An 11479-nucleotide genomic window follows, 5' to 3' on the forward strand; every position below is an offset into this window, starting at 1 on the left:
GCTCTATGAGTAATTGAAGGTGTGTTAGGGGAAGCAGTCACCTTAGCCCCAGCTCCTTGGGATAGAATTTCTGCAACTCAGAGTTGGACATAAGAGATGTCAGCAACCTCGCCCTCCTGGTGTGAAACTGAAGCTCTAGACTGAAACTAGAGCCCTACACTAGGAGTTTGTGGAGAGAGGGGTTTGGTCTTTTGGTCACATCTGACCGGTGAAGAGCTGCTGTCACAATGAGCTGGCGGGGAAGAGGGAAGTAGGAAATTTAAGTGAGTTGTGGCTCAAAGGCCATAGACTCTCACTTATTTTACTGGGATTTAGTATATATTATTGAATAAGTATTCCTCCATTTACTGTTTTCCCTTAGGGGCAAATGTCTACATATGACATATTTGTTTTTATAATTTTTACCATTTCACAGACTGTTTCACCAAGGATAGTGTCCACCAAGCTCCTCTTACCACCTTTCTGGAAGTCTCCTCCACCAACCATTGAAGTTTCTAAAATCTGTTGACCATTCTCACGTAGAGCATTGCTATATAAAAGAAAATGAATATGAAGACCTTTTTTTGGAGAAAAATTGCCATCAATTCTAACCTGAAATATGAATTGAGCATTTAAAGGATGATTGTATGTAAATAATATAAAAGGGGTAATAGTCATACATTGGCAATGTTGAGTTTCAAAGTTAGTTTTAAAGGAGATGCTTTATGTGTAATAGTGAAAAGTAAAGATAAAAAAATAAAATTGAGAAGAATATATCTATATCTGTAACAATACCTATGCCTATAGCCATATCAGAGTAGAAGCGGGACAAAATGATTGATAAGAGCAAAGTAATTAGCAGTGAAGTTGTACAGAGGGGTATGCAGAAATGACACGTGGGCGATGCAGAATGAATGTAATTTTGAATGCTAAATATAAAAATTAATAAAATATTAATTTTTCAATGATAACATCACAACGTTATACATATATTTACTAAATATATTTGTTTTGTTGGGGAAATTTATTCTAACGTATACGTACTGGTGTATCTATATAACTCTATCTAAAAGTTTGCATCTCTTGTGTATATGTATGAATATATCTACAGGATACATTTGTAGAAGTTGAATTACTCTGTCGAACACATGATCATTTAAATTTTGTGAGCTATTGACACATTTCTTTAAAAAGAAGTTTGCAGCTTATTCTTAGGAATGGGAAAAGGAAAAGGTAATGTATGTTAGGAAATCAGTCATTTTGACCTGAGCACGTGCCTTAATGTGTACCTTTTTCATGATTGAGTGCTTGTGATGCACTCCTTCTGGCTGTCTATTCTAAAAGCACAAAGACAGCTAGCATGTTTCGTCTCAATATAAATTTGAAAATAAACATAATATATTATTTTCTGAATATTAAATGTATATTACTAAACATTAAGGGTTTGTTTATTTCAAATGCACTAAACAAATGCATTGATTTATCCTGTTAAGTGTCCTCAGTAATGTTGTGGAAAGATAGAGTCATTCAGAGTGAGTCAATATCAAATGTAAAATAACTGTGAAAAATAAGCAAATTTATGAAGAATTAGATAAATTACCATCAAATGAACAGTATTATCTCTGCTATAGATTTCTGTGCAACATTTCAAAGTTCATAATTTGGGTAATAATCCCAATTTGTTGATTTAATTGAGTATCTTCATCCACTGCTAAGAGAACAGATGAATCATTTCTGTGCCAGAATGAAATTCTTTAAATAAATTATAGATGAATATACAAAAAGTCATTGAGTGGGAGAAAACTGATATCTGTATCACTGTGTGATGTGTTTTGCTCTCCTACAAACTCACATAAAATGCTCAAAGTGAAACTTTGATTGGGGAATATTTACTTAGGAGTATTTTAATATGGTGAGAAATTTCATGGTTTTTACAGCATTTTTTAAGACTCCAAGGGCAAGAAGAGAAGTACAGAACTTACCTACATGGTAAGTCTTCTCTAAAAAATTTGGTAAAAATTATTGAAAACAATCATTTTGAAATAGCCAATTTGTGGGAGTATGTACGCAGATGAATAAAACATACCATTTAGAAGTTTTATAAAGAGGCTTAGTTCATGCTGTTCCATTCTCTGTTAGTAATTTTATTCTAGTAAGATAATTTGACTTAATAGTTTAAAAATGTTTAATTTCCTTGCAGTTCTGGCCTTATATGGAGGAAAATTATTTGGCTGTCTATATACACCATGGTTTGCATGATGGAAAATATGCCCCCTTCTGCCAACTCAATCCCCTCCTCACCATCTGCCAGAGAACTTTGATTAAAGCATAATGTTAGAAAAAACCATGAAAAGATTAATGGGAATTGTTGATAATGTCATAAATTACCAACACACACACACATATATGATTACATTGGATAACTTAGATAATATTATCTAAAACCATCTTACGTCATTTTTTTAAGTCTTTATGAGTGATTTTTCTTCCTTTTGATTTTTATTAAAATATCTCCAAATTTCTTGAAATGCTTCTCTTATATTCATCTAATTTCCCTTTAGTCTACATAGCTTTCTCATGCAGCAGACTTCCACATCGTTTTATATCTCTAATCCAGTATACATTTCTGAAACTGGATTCTCTTTTCCAATATTCTACTTAATATTTCTGCTTAGATAGTTCATTGTCATAAACATTTCATATCTTAGCTTGTGATAGGGAGGTAGCTTCCTTAGGGAGAAAGGAGTACATTTTTTGCAGACTAGAACTAGTCGGGGGCAAGAGGGCACACAAGCGGTCTCATAACACTATGATCATCTCTCTTTTATAGCGCTGAGCCAATTCTACTATTAAATTTATATATTTTTTGAAATATTTGCTTCCTTTTTCAGAATGCGCAACTGAGAAAATAAAGTTGTCCTCCACTGACGCTTTGTACTGTCTTGTACAAAATAAGGAGCCAATAAATTTAATGTTTACTCATTCTGCATTTATTCTGTTTCCACCCTGTAATGCTTTCTTTGCTAAGTTTTAGAAGAAATTTTTGGGTTTTATCTTCAATTAAATCACAGCATAATAAGGAAATAGATAAGTTTATTAATAAACACAACAGAAGGTAGTCCATGCTATGGTACCATGAACTCTTCACATTCTGTACTCTTGGAGAAACACTAGGCTTCTCCTCTCACCCCTCCCAGAATTAAAGCTCTTGTGTGGTTTAAGGATATGACAATTGCATTGTACCACCAAGCTGGAAGGCAGAACATTTAATGAGAGAAGTCTGTTTGGTTTTAATAGCTTTTTTGCTGGTTTTTGTCTTTGGATTCATTGTTACTCTTGTAACTTGTTCCACAGTTAGAAAAATTGGGATCTCCTTTCACTTGAGAAGAACGTCTTAGTCAGCTCAGGCTGCCATAACAAGATACCACAGATGGGTGGCTTAAACAACAGACACTTCTTTTCTTATCATTCTGGAGCCTGGAAGTCCAAGATCAAGGTATCACCGAGTCGGTTTTTGGTGAGGCCTCTTTTGCTGGCTTACAGATGGCTACCTTCTCACTGTGTCCTCACATGGAGTTTCCTCTGTGCTCACACACAAAGAGAGAGAATGATCTCTGGTGTCTCTTCTTCTTCTTCTAAGGACGTCAGTCATATAGGATTAGGGCTCCACCCTTGTGACCTCATTTAACCTTAATTATCTCCCTAAAGGCTCTATGTCCAAATATAGTCACATTTGGGGTTACAGTTTCAATATAAGAATTTTGGGAGACACAAATTGGTCCGTAACAAAGAATGCGCGTAAAAGTTCCACCAGCAGTGCATGAGTTGACACAGTTTCCTCTCATCATCACCAGCATTTTGTGCCAGTGCTTTCGAAATTTTAGGCATTCTTATAGAAACACGTCATAATATCCAGTTATGGTTTAATTTGCGTATCTTTAATGGCTAATGATGTTGAACACCTTTTCATGTTCTTATTTGCTTTCTGTATATCCTCTTCAGTAAAATGTCTTTTCCTCGCTTTCACCCATTTTCTAATTGGAATTTTTTTTTTAATGCTGAGTTTTGGGAATTGTTTGCATATTTTGTATACATGTTCTTCATCCAATATATGATTATTAAAGATTTTCTTTCCATCCTGTAGTTTGGTTTTTCATCCTCTTCTCAGGATCTTTCACAGAGCAGAAGTTTTTATTTGTAATGAGGTCCAATTTATATATTTTTTCTTTTATTTGATCTTTCTTTTGGTGAAAATTTTTAGCTAGCCTATGTTTCCAAAATTTTCTCCTATTTTTTTTTCCAAGAAGTTTTATATAAATACAGGTTTCTGGAAAATTGTTTGGTAATTCCTCTTTAAACCAAAAATTGACTTACCAAATGACCCAGTAGTTATACTCTTGGGTATATATCTTGGAGAAATGAAAATCTATTTTCACAAAAAAATTGTACATTAATGTTTATAGCAGCTTTATTTGTAGTAACTAAAAACTGAAAACACCCCAAATATGCTTTAATGAGTAAATGGTTAAACAAACTGTGATGCATCCTTACCATGAAATGCCACTCAGCAATAAAAAGGAAAGAACTATTTATATACCTAACATCTTCAATGCATCTTAAGGAAATTTTACATAAAGCAGTTTTCAAAAGGATGTATATTGCATGATTCCACTTATCTAACATTTATGAAATAACATATTTATAAAGATGGAGAATAAATTAATGATTAAGGCATTTTAATACTAATTAATAACTAACTTTGGTCAGTACATCACATACACAATAAGTTTATGAAATCCCTCACTAGATTCAGAGGCAGAGCTTGTATCACACCTCTGTGGCTCTGACTTAGACTTAAATTGATGAGTAATTGAAGTCCAACTCAACAACCAGGGGAAGGAGCTCAATGTGATGGGGATATCCTAGAGAACACTGAGACAATCATAGAGCTCCAAGATCAATGTTAAGATTTGACGCTCTCACCACTAAGGCCTGAGTTTGTTTCTCGGTCAGGGAACCACACCACCTGTCTGTTGGTTGTCATACTGAGGCAGCTGCATGTTGCTGTGATGCTGAAAGCTATTCCACTGGTATTTCAAATACTGGCAGGGTCACCAATGCTAGACAGGTTTCAGTGGAGCTTCCAGACTAAGACAGACTAAGAATAAGGACCTGGCCACTCACTTCCAAAATGGCCATGAAAACCCTGCAAATAGCAGAGGAGCATTGTCTGATACAGGGTCAGAAGGTGAGAGGATGGCGCAAAAAGAGCAGGCAGGGTTCCTTCTGCTGTCCACAGTGTCACCAGGAGTTGGAATCGACTCAATGACAAGAAAAGTAACAAAGACACAAATATTTCTACTATAATTGCTACTACTACTGCTGGTGCTAATGACAGTATCAGAATCCTCTCTTCAAATTAAAACATGGAGGAAAAATCAATATATAAAACTGACTAAAATAGAACTATTCTGTTTAAATTGGGGGATTATAGCAATGCCTCCTCAGGCCCTACCCCTCACCACATCCCTGGAAAACCATTAGGCATAGATGGAGTACAATTTGGAACCTGTGTAGGATGACACTTTATGCCAAAAGTTGTGTTATAAAACAAAAATGAAATATTTTAAGAAATTAAAACTAACACTTGTGTTTGGCTATTTTTATCAGAGAGAAAATAATGCAAAAACAAAAAAAATCAGTTACCCGACCACTGAGATAAAGTAGCTATTGAATAAATGGACAAAAAAAAAAAATTAAGATGAGAAAAAAATTGCTAAAAAAAAAGAAAGAAAGAATGAGGCTTGGTAATTGACTAGATAGGACAAAGAAAAGTCGTCAGTCAAGAAAGGTGGTCTATATCTACATATGCTAATGTGATAGTAACACTAAGGGCCTTTGAGTGAGGTTGCATCTAGGTTGCATAGAGAAATATGTGGACCTTAGACTCCCACCTCTGCGACTTATAAGCTATGTGATGGTGGCATGTTACTGAAGCTTGATTAGCCTCAGATTCTGCATTTCTAACAATAACAATATCTTCCTCTTCCAATCATTAACTTGTTTACTCAACAAATGGTTATTGACCAAATGCATTGTAACAGGCATATTATTATGAATTTTCCCATAAAAAAGGCATATACATGTCAAGAGAGTATTTAATATGGAGCTTACAAATTAAGTGGAACAAATAGAAATTGAATATGTACTTTCAAGTATAGTGAATATGAGAAAACAGAAATAGAGTATGCCATGGTAGCATACAATGGGATCATTGTGAGAATTAATATATGACATAACATAGGTAAAGATCACAATACAATTTCAAGCCCATTCGGAACTGTCAATGGTTATTGTTATTGTTTGTGCTTTGGAGATAAATAGGACAATGTTGAGTGTGAAAATGTTTGAGTGATGCCTAGCTGGATAGAACCAAGAATATCCGTCCAACTGATCAGCAAGGGGAAAGCTCTCAAAAAATAAAACAAATTCTGATTATTCATATTTGGTTTGAGAATATGCCTAAAAATCTTATTCTAAAAAAGGAGAAATATAAAACTACATAGAAAATTATTACTTTTCAAGAGAGATATAAATCACAGTCATTACGTATAGATGGTGGAAAAACAAAAAATATCAGTAAGAACAAAGGAGTATATAACAGGAAAAAAAGACGTCCAGGATAGATACCAAGAAATTCTAGGTTTTATTGAAGTAGTTGAATATGTACTTTTAAGAATGCTGCTGTGTTTTTTGGTTACTGTTGCAAAGTAATGATTAAAAAGGAGGCAGAGATGTGATAAGGTTCATTTGGTTATATAATGAAGAGTGAAGTTACTCTCTAGAGTACACTTAAATTGGCAAAATAAGACATTTTTAATGGAAGTTTTGTCTAAATGCAAGAGATTGTCAGAATCTGAGAATTAGATAATCATTGTTAAGTGAATCTTTTAAATCAGTATTTCTTTTATTATATTTTCTATTCATAGTGTGAAGATGTGACAATCAGTTTTTGCTGCATTGAATAATTTTGGCTGGTCATAAAATTATTCCAGTTATTTCTTGTCTTCTAAATTCATCTACTGAGGAAATAAAAAAATGTATGAGAATATAAGGTATTCAAATAACTTTTACCTCATCGTATATTTTTGGTTACATCTATCATTTGTTTGGCCTATGCATAGTTTCATTTTTACCAAAGCATATTGAGAAAATAGAAACCTTTTTAAGATACTTATAATTAGATAATAGAAAAAGCATAAGTTATTTAACCCAATGTAGACATTATTTAAATTTGGATGCTAAAGGTAAATAGAATTCTAAAAGTCATGTACGTTCATGATTTTATTACTTCACACTTCCAGTTTGCCATACCACTATGGTACCGAGGACAGAAGATCAGGCACAAAATAAATGAATAAAAGCTAAATATATTTCACCATAGAGAACAAATAAAATAGAAAGTTAGGGTGTCTTGTATTCTATAAAGCTAAAATGCCTATAAATCATTTAAACTAAATGTTCATTCCTTTATTAGTTCCTTTCAAATGTGGAAAATGACTTACACAGGATCTAGATTCCCTACGGGCAAAAAGGCACCACGGCGTGAAGGGTCAATACATAAAATGTCTCAGAATCCTTTGGCACTTCACTCAAGCCTTCCACATTTTGTCCTCATATAGTTTCTTTTTAAACATCTGATCTATTCCTTTTGGAATAGGGGAATCTTCTGATTAATATGCACTGGGGCACCACATGGTTGCCCATCTGTGTGGGTCAGTTTTGAATCACTGATCAGGGCTCAAATTGAGTTGAAATTTAGCCAGATATCCAGCAACACTGACCTTCAATCCTGCCATGGCTGGCTGATGGGCAGCTCTGGGGAATTTAATTTGCTCTAGAGCTTATATCTCACATTCATGTCTGATTTTTAAAATGAATTTACTTCTCCTATTGATCTCTGCTTTTCTGATATGTAAGTTTGGAGAGTTTTCTTGTAGATTTCTACTAGCGCACTCATCTAATAACTTTCTCTAAAAATAATAACTTGAGGAAATCAATAAATCAATCCAATAACTTACATATTTATGTAATTTTGGTAAGAGAAGTACTGTCCTATTTTTTCTTCCTCAGATAAAGGAAATTCATCTATTGTCTCTTTTCCTTCAATAGCGGCTGACATACTCCAATTAATAGTTAAGTATTTTTTATTATCTAGATTTATTTATTATTTAAGAACTAGGATAGATGACCTTTGAAAAATGATTTGAATTTAGCAAAATATGTACATTTTGAAAGTAATCTAAGAGCTATCATTTTCATATTTTTTATTTGCTTTCTAATCCTCCATATTTGAGAAATAGATCTATGAAATTTCCTAAGGCATAGCAAAGCTAATTGTCTTTTCATGTTCGGTAAAGACCATTTTTATTTTTTATAAAATTGAGAGGAGCATTTCCATGTCCCTATATTTCTATGTATGCAGCCAGGACAAGTTTTATGTTGTCAAGTTAAGTATCAGATTATCTGCATTAGAGGGGAGATAACTCTAATGCTTTCTAGTATAGAAAACTTACCAGAGTCATCAATAATTTCTGGCTTCCTCATCTCACTTTCCTTATCTCAATTTAAGAAATCTAGAATATGCTGTTAGCTCTTTACCAATAGGTTCAAAAACAATAGTAGTAGGCTCAATAAATTCTTTTCCTGGTCAAGACTTTGCTTCAGATTGTGGGTGGTGCTATGAACAGACAAATAGATGAATGGAACAGAATAGAAAGCCAAGAAATAGACCCTCATAGAAGCAATCAATTGATCTTAACAAAGGAGCAAAGGTAATACAGTGGAGCAAAGTCTTTTCAACAAAAGATGCTGAAACAATTGAACATCTATATGCAAAAACAAAATGAATCTAGACACAGAACCCACACTCTTCACAAAAATTAATTCAAAGCAGTCATAGACCTGTATGTAAAACACAAATCTATAAAACTTCCAGAAAGTAGCACAGGAGAAAACCTACATGAACTTTGGTATGGAGATGACTTTTTAGATTCAACATCAAAGACATGACCTGTGAAAGAAATAATTGACAACCTGGACTTCATTAAAATGGAAAACTCCTGCTCTGCAAAAAAGACAATATCAAGAGAATGAGAAGACAAGCCATAGACAGGGAGAAAATATTTGTTAAAGACATCTGATATAGGACTATTTTCCAACATATACAAAGCACTCTTCAAACTCAACAGTAGGAAAACAAACAATTCAACTAAAAATGGGCTGAAGACCTTAAGAGACACTTCACCAAAGAATGTATACAGAATAGGCATATGAAAAGATACTTCAGATCATATGCCTTCAGGAAAAGGCAGATTGAAACAACAGTAAGACACCACTGGACACCTATTAGAATGGCCAAAATCCAGAAGACTAACAACACCCAATGCTGGCAAGGATATGGAACAATAGGAACTCTCATACATTGCTGGTGGGAATGCAAAATGGTACAGCCACATTGGAAGACAGTTTGGCACTTTCTTACAGTAATAAATGTGCTCTTACCATACTATCCAATAATAGTGCTCCTCGGTTTTTACCCAAAGGAGTTGAAAACTTATGTCTACACATAAATCTGTACACATATGTTTATAGGAGCCTTACTCGTAATTGTCAAAACTTGGATGCAATCAAAATGTCCTTGAGTAGACTAATGAGTAGACAAACTGTGGTATTTATAGAGAATGGAATATTATTCTGGGGTAAGAAAAAATGAGCTATCAAGCAATCAAAAGGCATGGAGGAAATTTAAAAGCATATTCCTAAGTGAAAGAAGCAATCTGAAAAGCCTATGTACTGGATGATTTCAACTGTATGACATTCCGGAAAAGGTAAAAATATAGAGACAGTAAAATGATCAGCGGTTGTCAGAGGCTGGGGGCAAGGACATGAATAGGTGGAATCCAGAGGATTTTTAGGGCTGAAAAAATACTCTATGATATTATAACCGTGGATACATGTCATGATACATTTGTTCAAAACAGTAGAATGTACATCACCAAAGTGAACCCTAGGGTAATCTGTGACCTTTGGGTAATTATAATGTGTCAGTGTAGGTTCAAGAATCGTAACAAGTGTACCACTCCAGTAAGTGAGGTTAATAATGTAGGCTGTGCATGTTTTGAGGCAGGGGGTATATGAAAAATCTCTTTATCTTGATCTCAATTTTGCTGTGAACGTACAACTCCTCTAAAAATACAAAGTCTTAAAAAAAAAAACTCAATATAAAATCCAAACAAAAACTCTTAAATTCTAAATACGAGTTGATGATTTGTTCTTCTCTCCAGAGGTGAAGTCTGTTAGTAGTTTTGCCTGTCTACTTTTGGACCGTTATTTAAGAATTTACGACTCTACTCCTATTCATATACCACCACTTACATTTGATTTCTTTTCCCAAAGTATGATCACGCTAAATCCTGGTACAAGCCCTCATCTCTCTCCTAGAAGACTGCATGGCCTCCTAGCTTCTGGTTAGGCTCGCTACCTTCTGCTCTTGCGCCTCGTATCTATTCTCAATACGCTAGCCAAAACAGTCCTGTTAAAGTTTATTAGATCATGACATTCCTCTGATCAAAACTCTCCAAATATTCCTGCCTATTTACAGATAATGTATTTACATTTTAGTATAATGTAAATTTAATTTATGTGTTTTAAACATACAATTTATTCCTTTAAATTTATAATAAACCGTTTTATATTCAAACAAATTTGTCAACATATTAATAACTATTTCACACATTATCTAATTTTCATTATTTCAGGGTCACTTTTCACTTCACAAATATCCAGTTTCAGACAACCAATTATGCTGTCGTCCTACTGTTCACAACCCGTGAAGCTCTAGACAGTCTTACTCCGGTTTCCATTCTGACCTCCTCTCTTACTAAATGCCCTTTCTCCCACTCGCTCTGCTCTAGCACCCAGCGAGGCGTATGCATGGTTTGGGGCTTATGCATTGCCTGTCCCTTCCAGCAGCAGAAAGCTCTTTAATTAGATATCTATATGGTTCATTCCACTGTTCTTCAGGTATTTGCTCAAATGCCAAATTCTCAATGAAGTCTACTCTAGACACCCCGTTTAATTTACAACTAAATGCCCCAGTACCTCACCCCAGACACTTCACAGGTTTAATTTATTTTTCCATAGCATTTATTACCTTCTTACATAGATTATTTATTCATTTATTTATTCTGCTCATGTTTATTTTTCCCTCATTAAAATGTAACTTACACAAAGGCAAAGACTTGTTCATGATATTTGGCTCTTGGCACCCTGTAAGCACACAATAAATACTGGTTGAATGATTGAATTGTTGGTGGCTTGTTTTTGTTTTTAGCATAGCAAAAATGCATGGAGATATTCTATTGTCCATAAATAAAGAATTATAGACATTTATTTACATATTCACACAATAAACATTTACATTTACTTACATTTTTGT

Source organism: Equus quagga, chromosome 4, assembly GCF_021613505.1.
Source record: "Equus quagga isolate Etosha38 chromosome 4, UCLA_HA_Equagga_1.0, whole genome shotgun sequence".
Classification (NCBI taxonomy): Eukaryota; Metazoa; Chordata; class Mammalia; order Perissodactyla; family Equidae; genus Equus; species Equus quagga.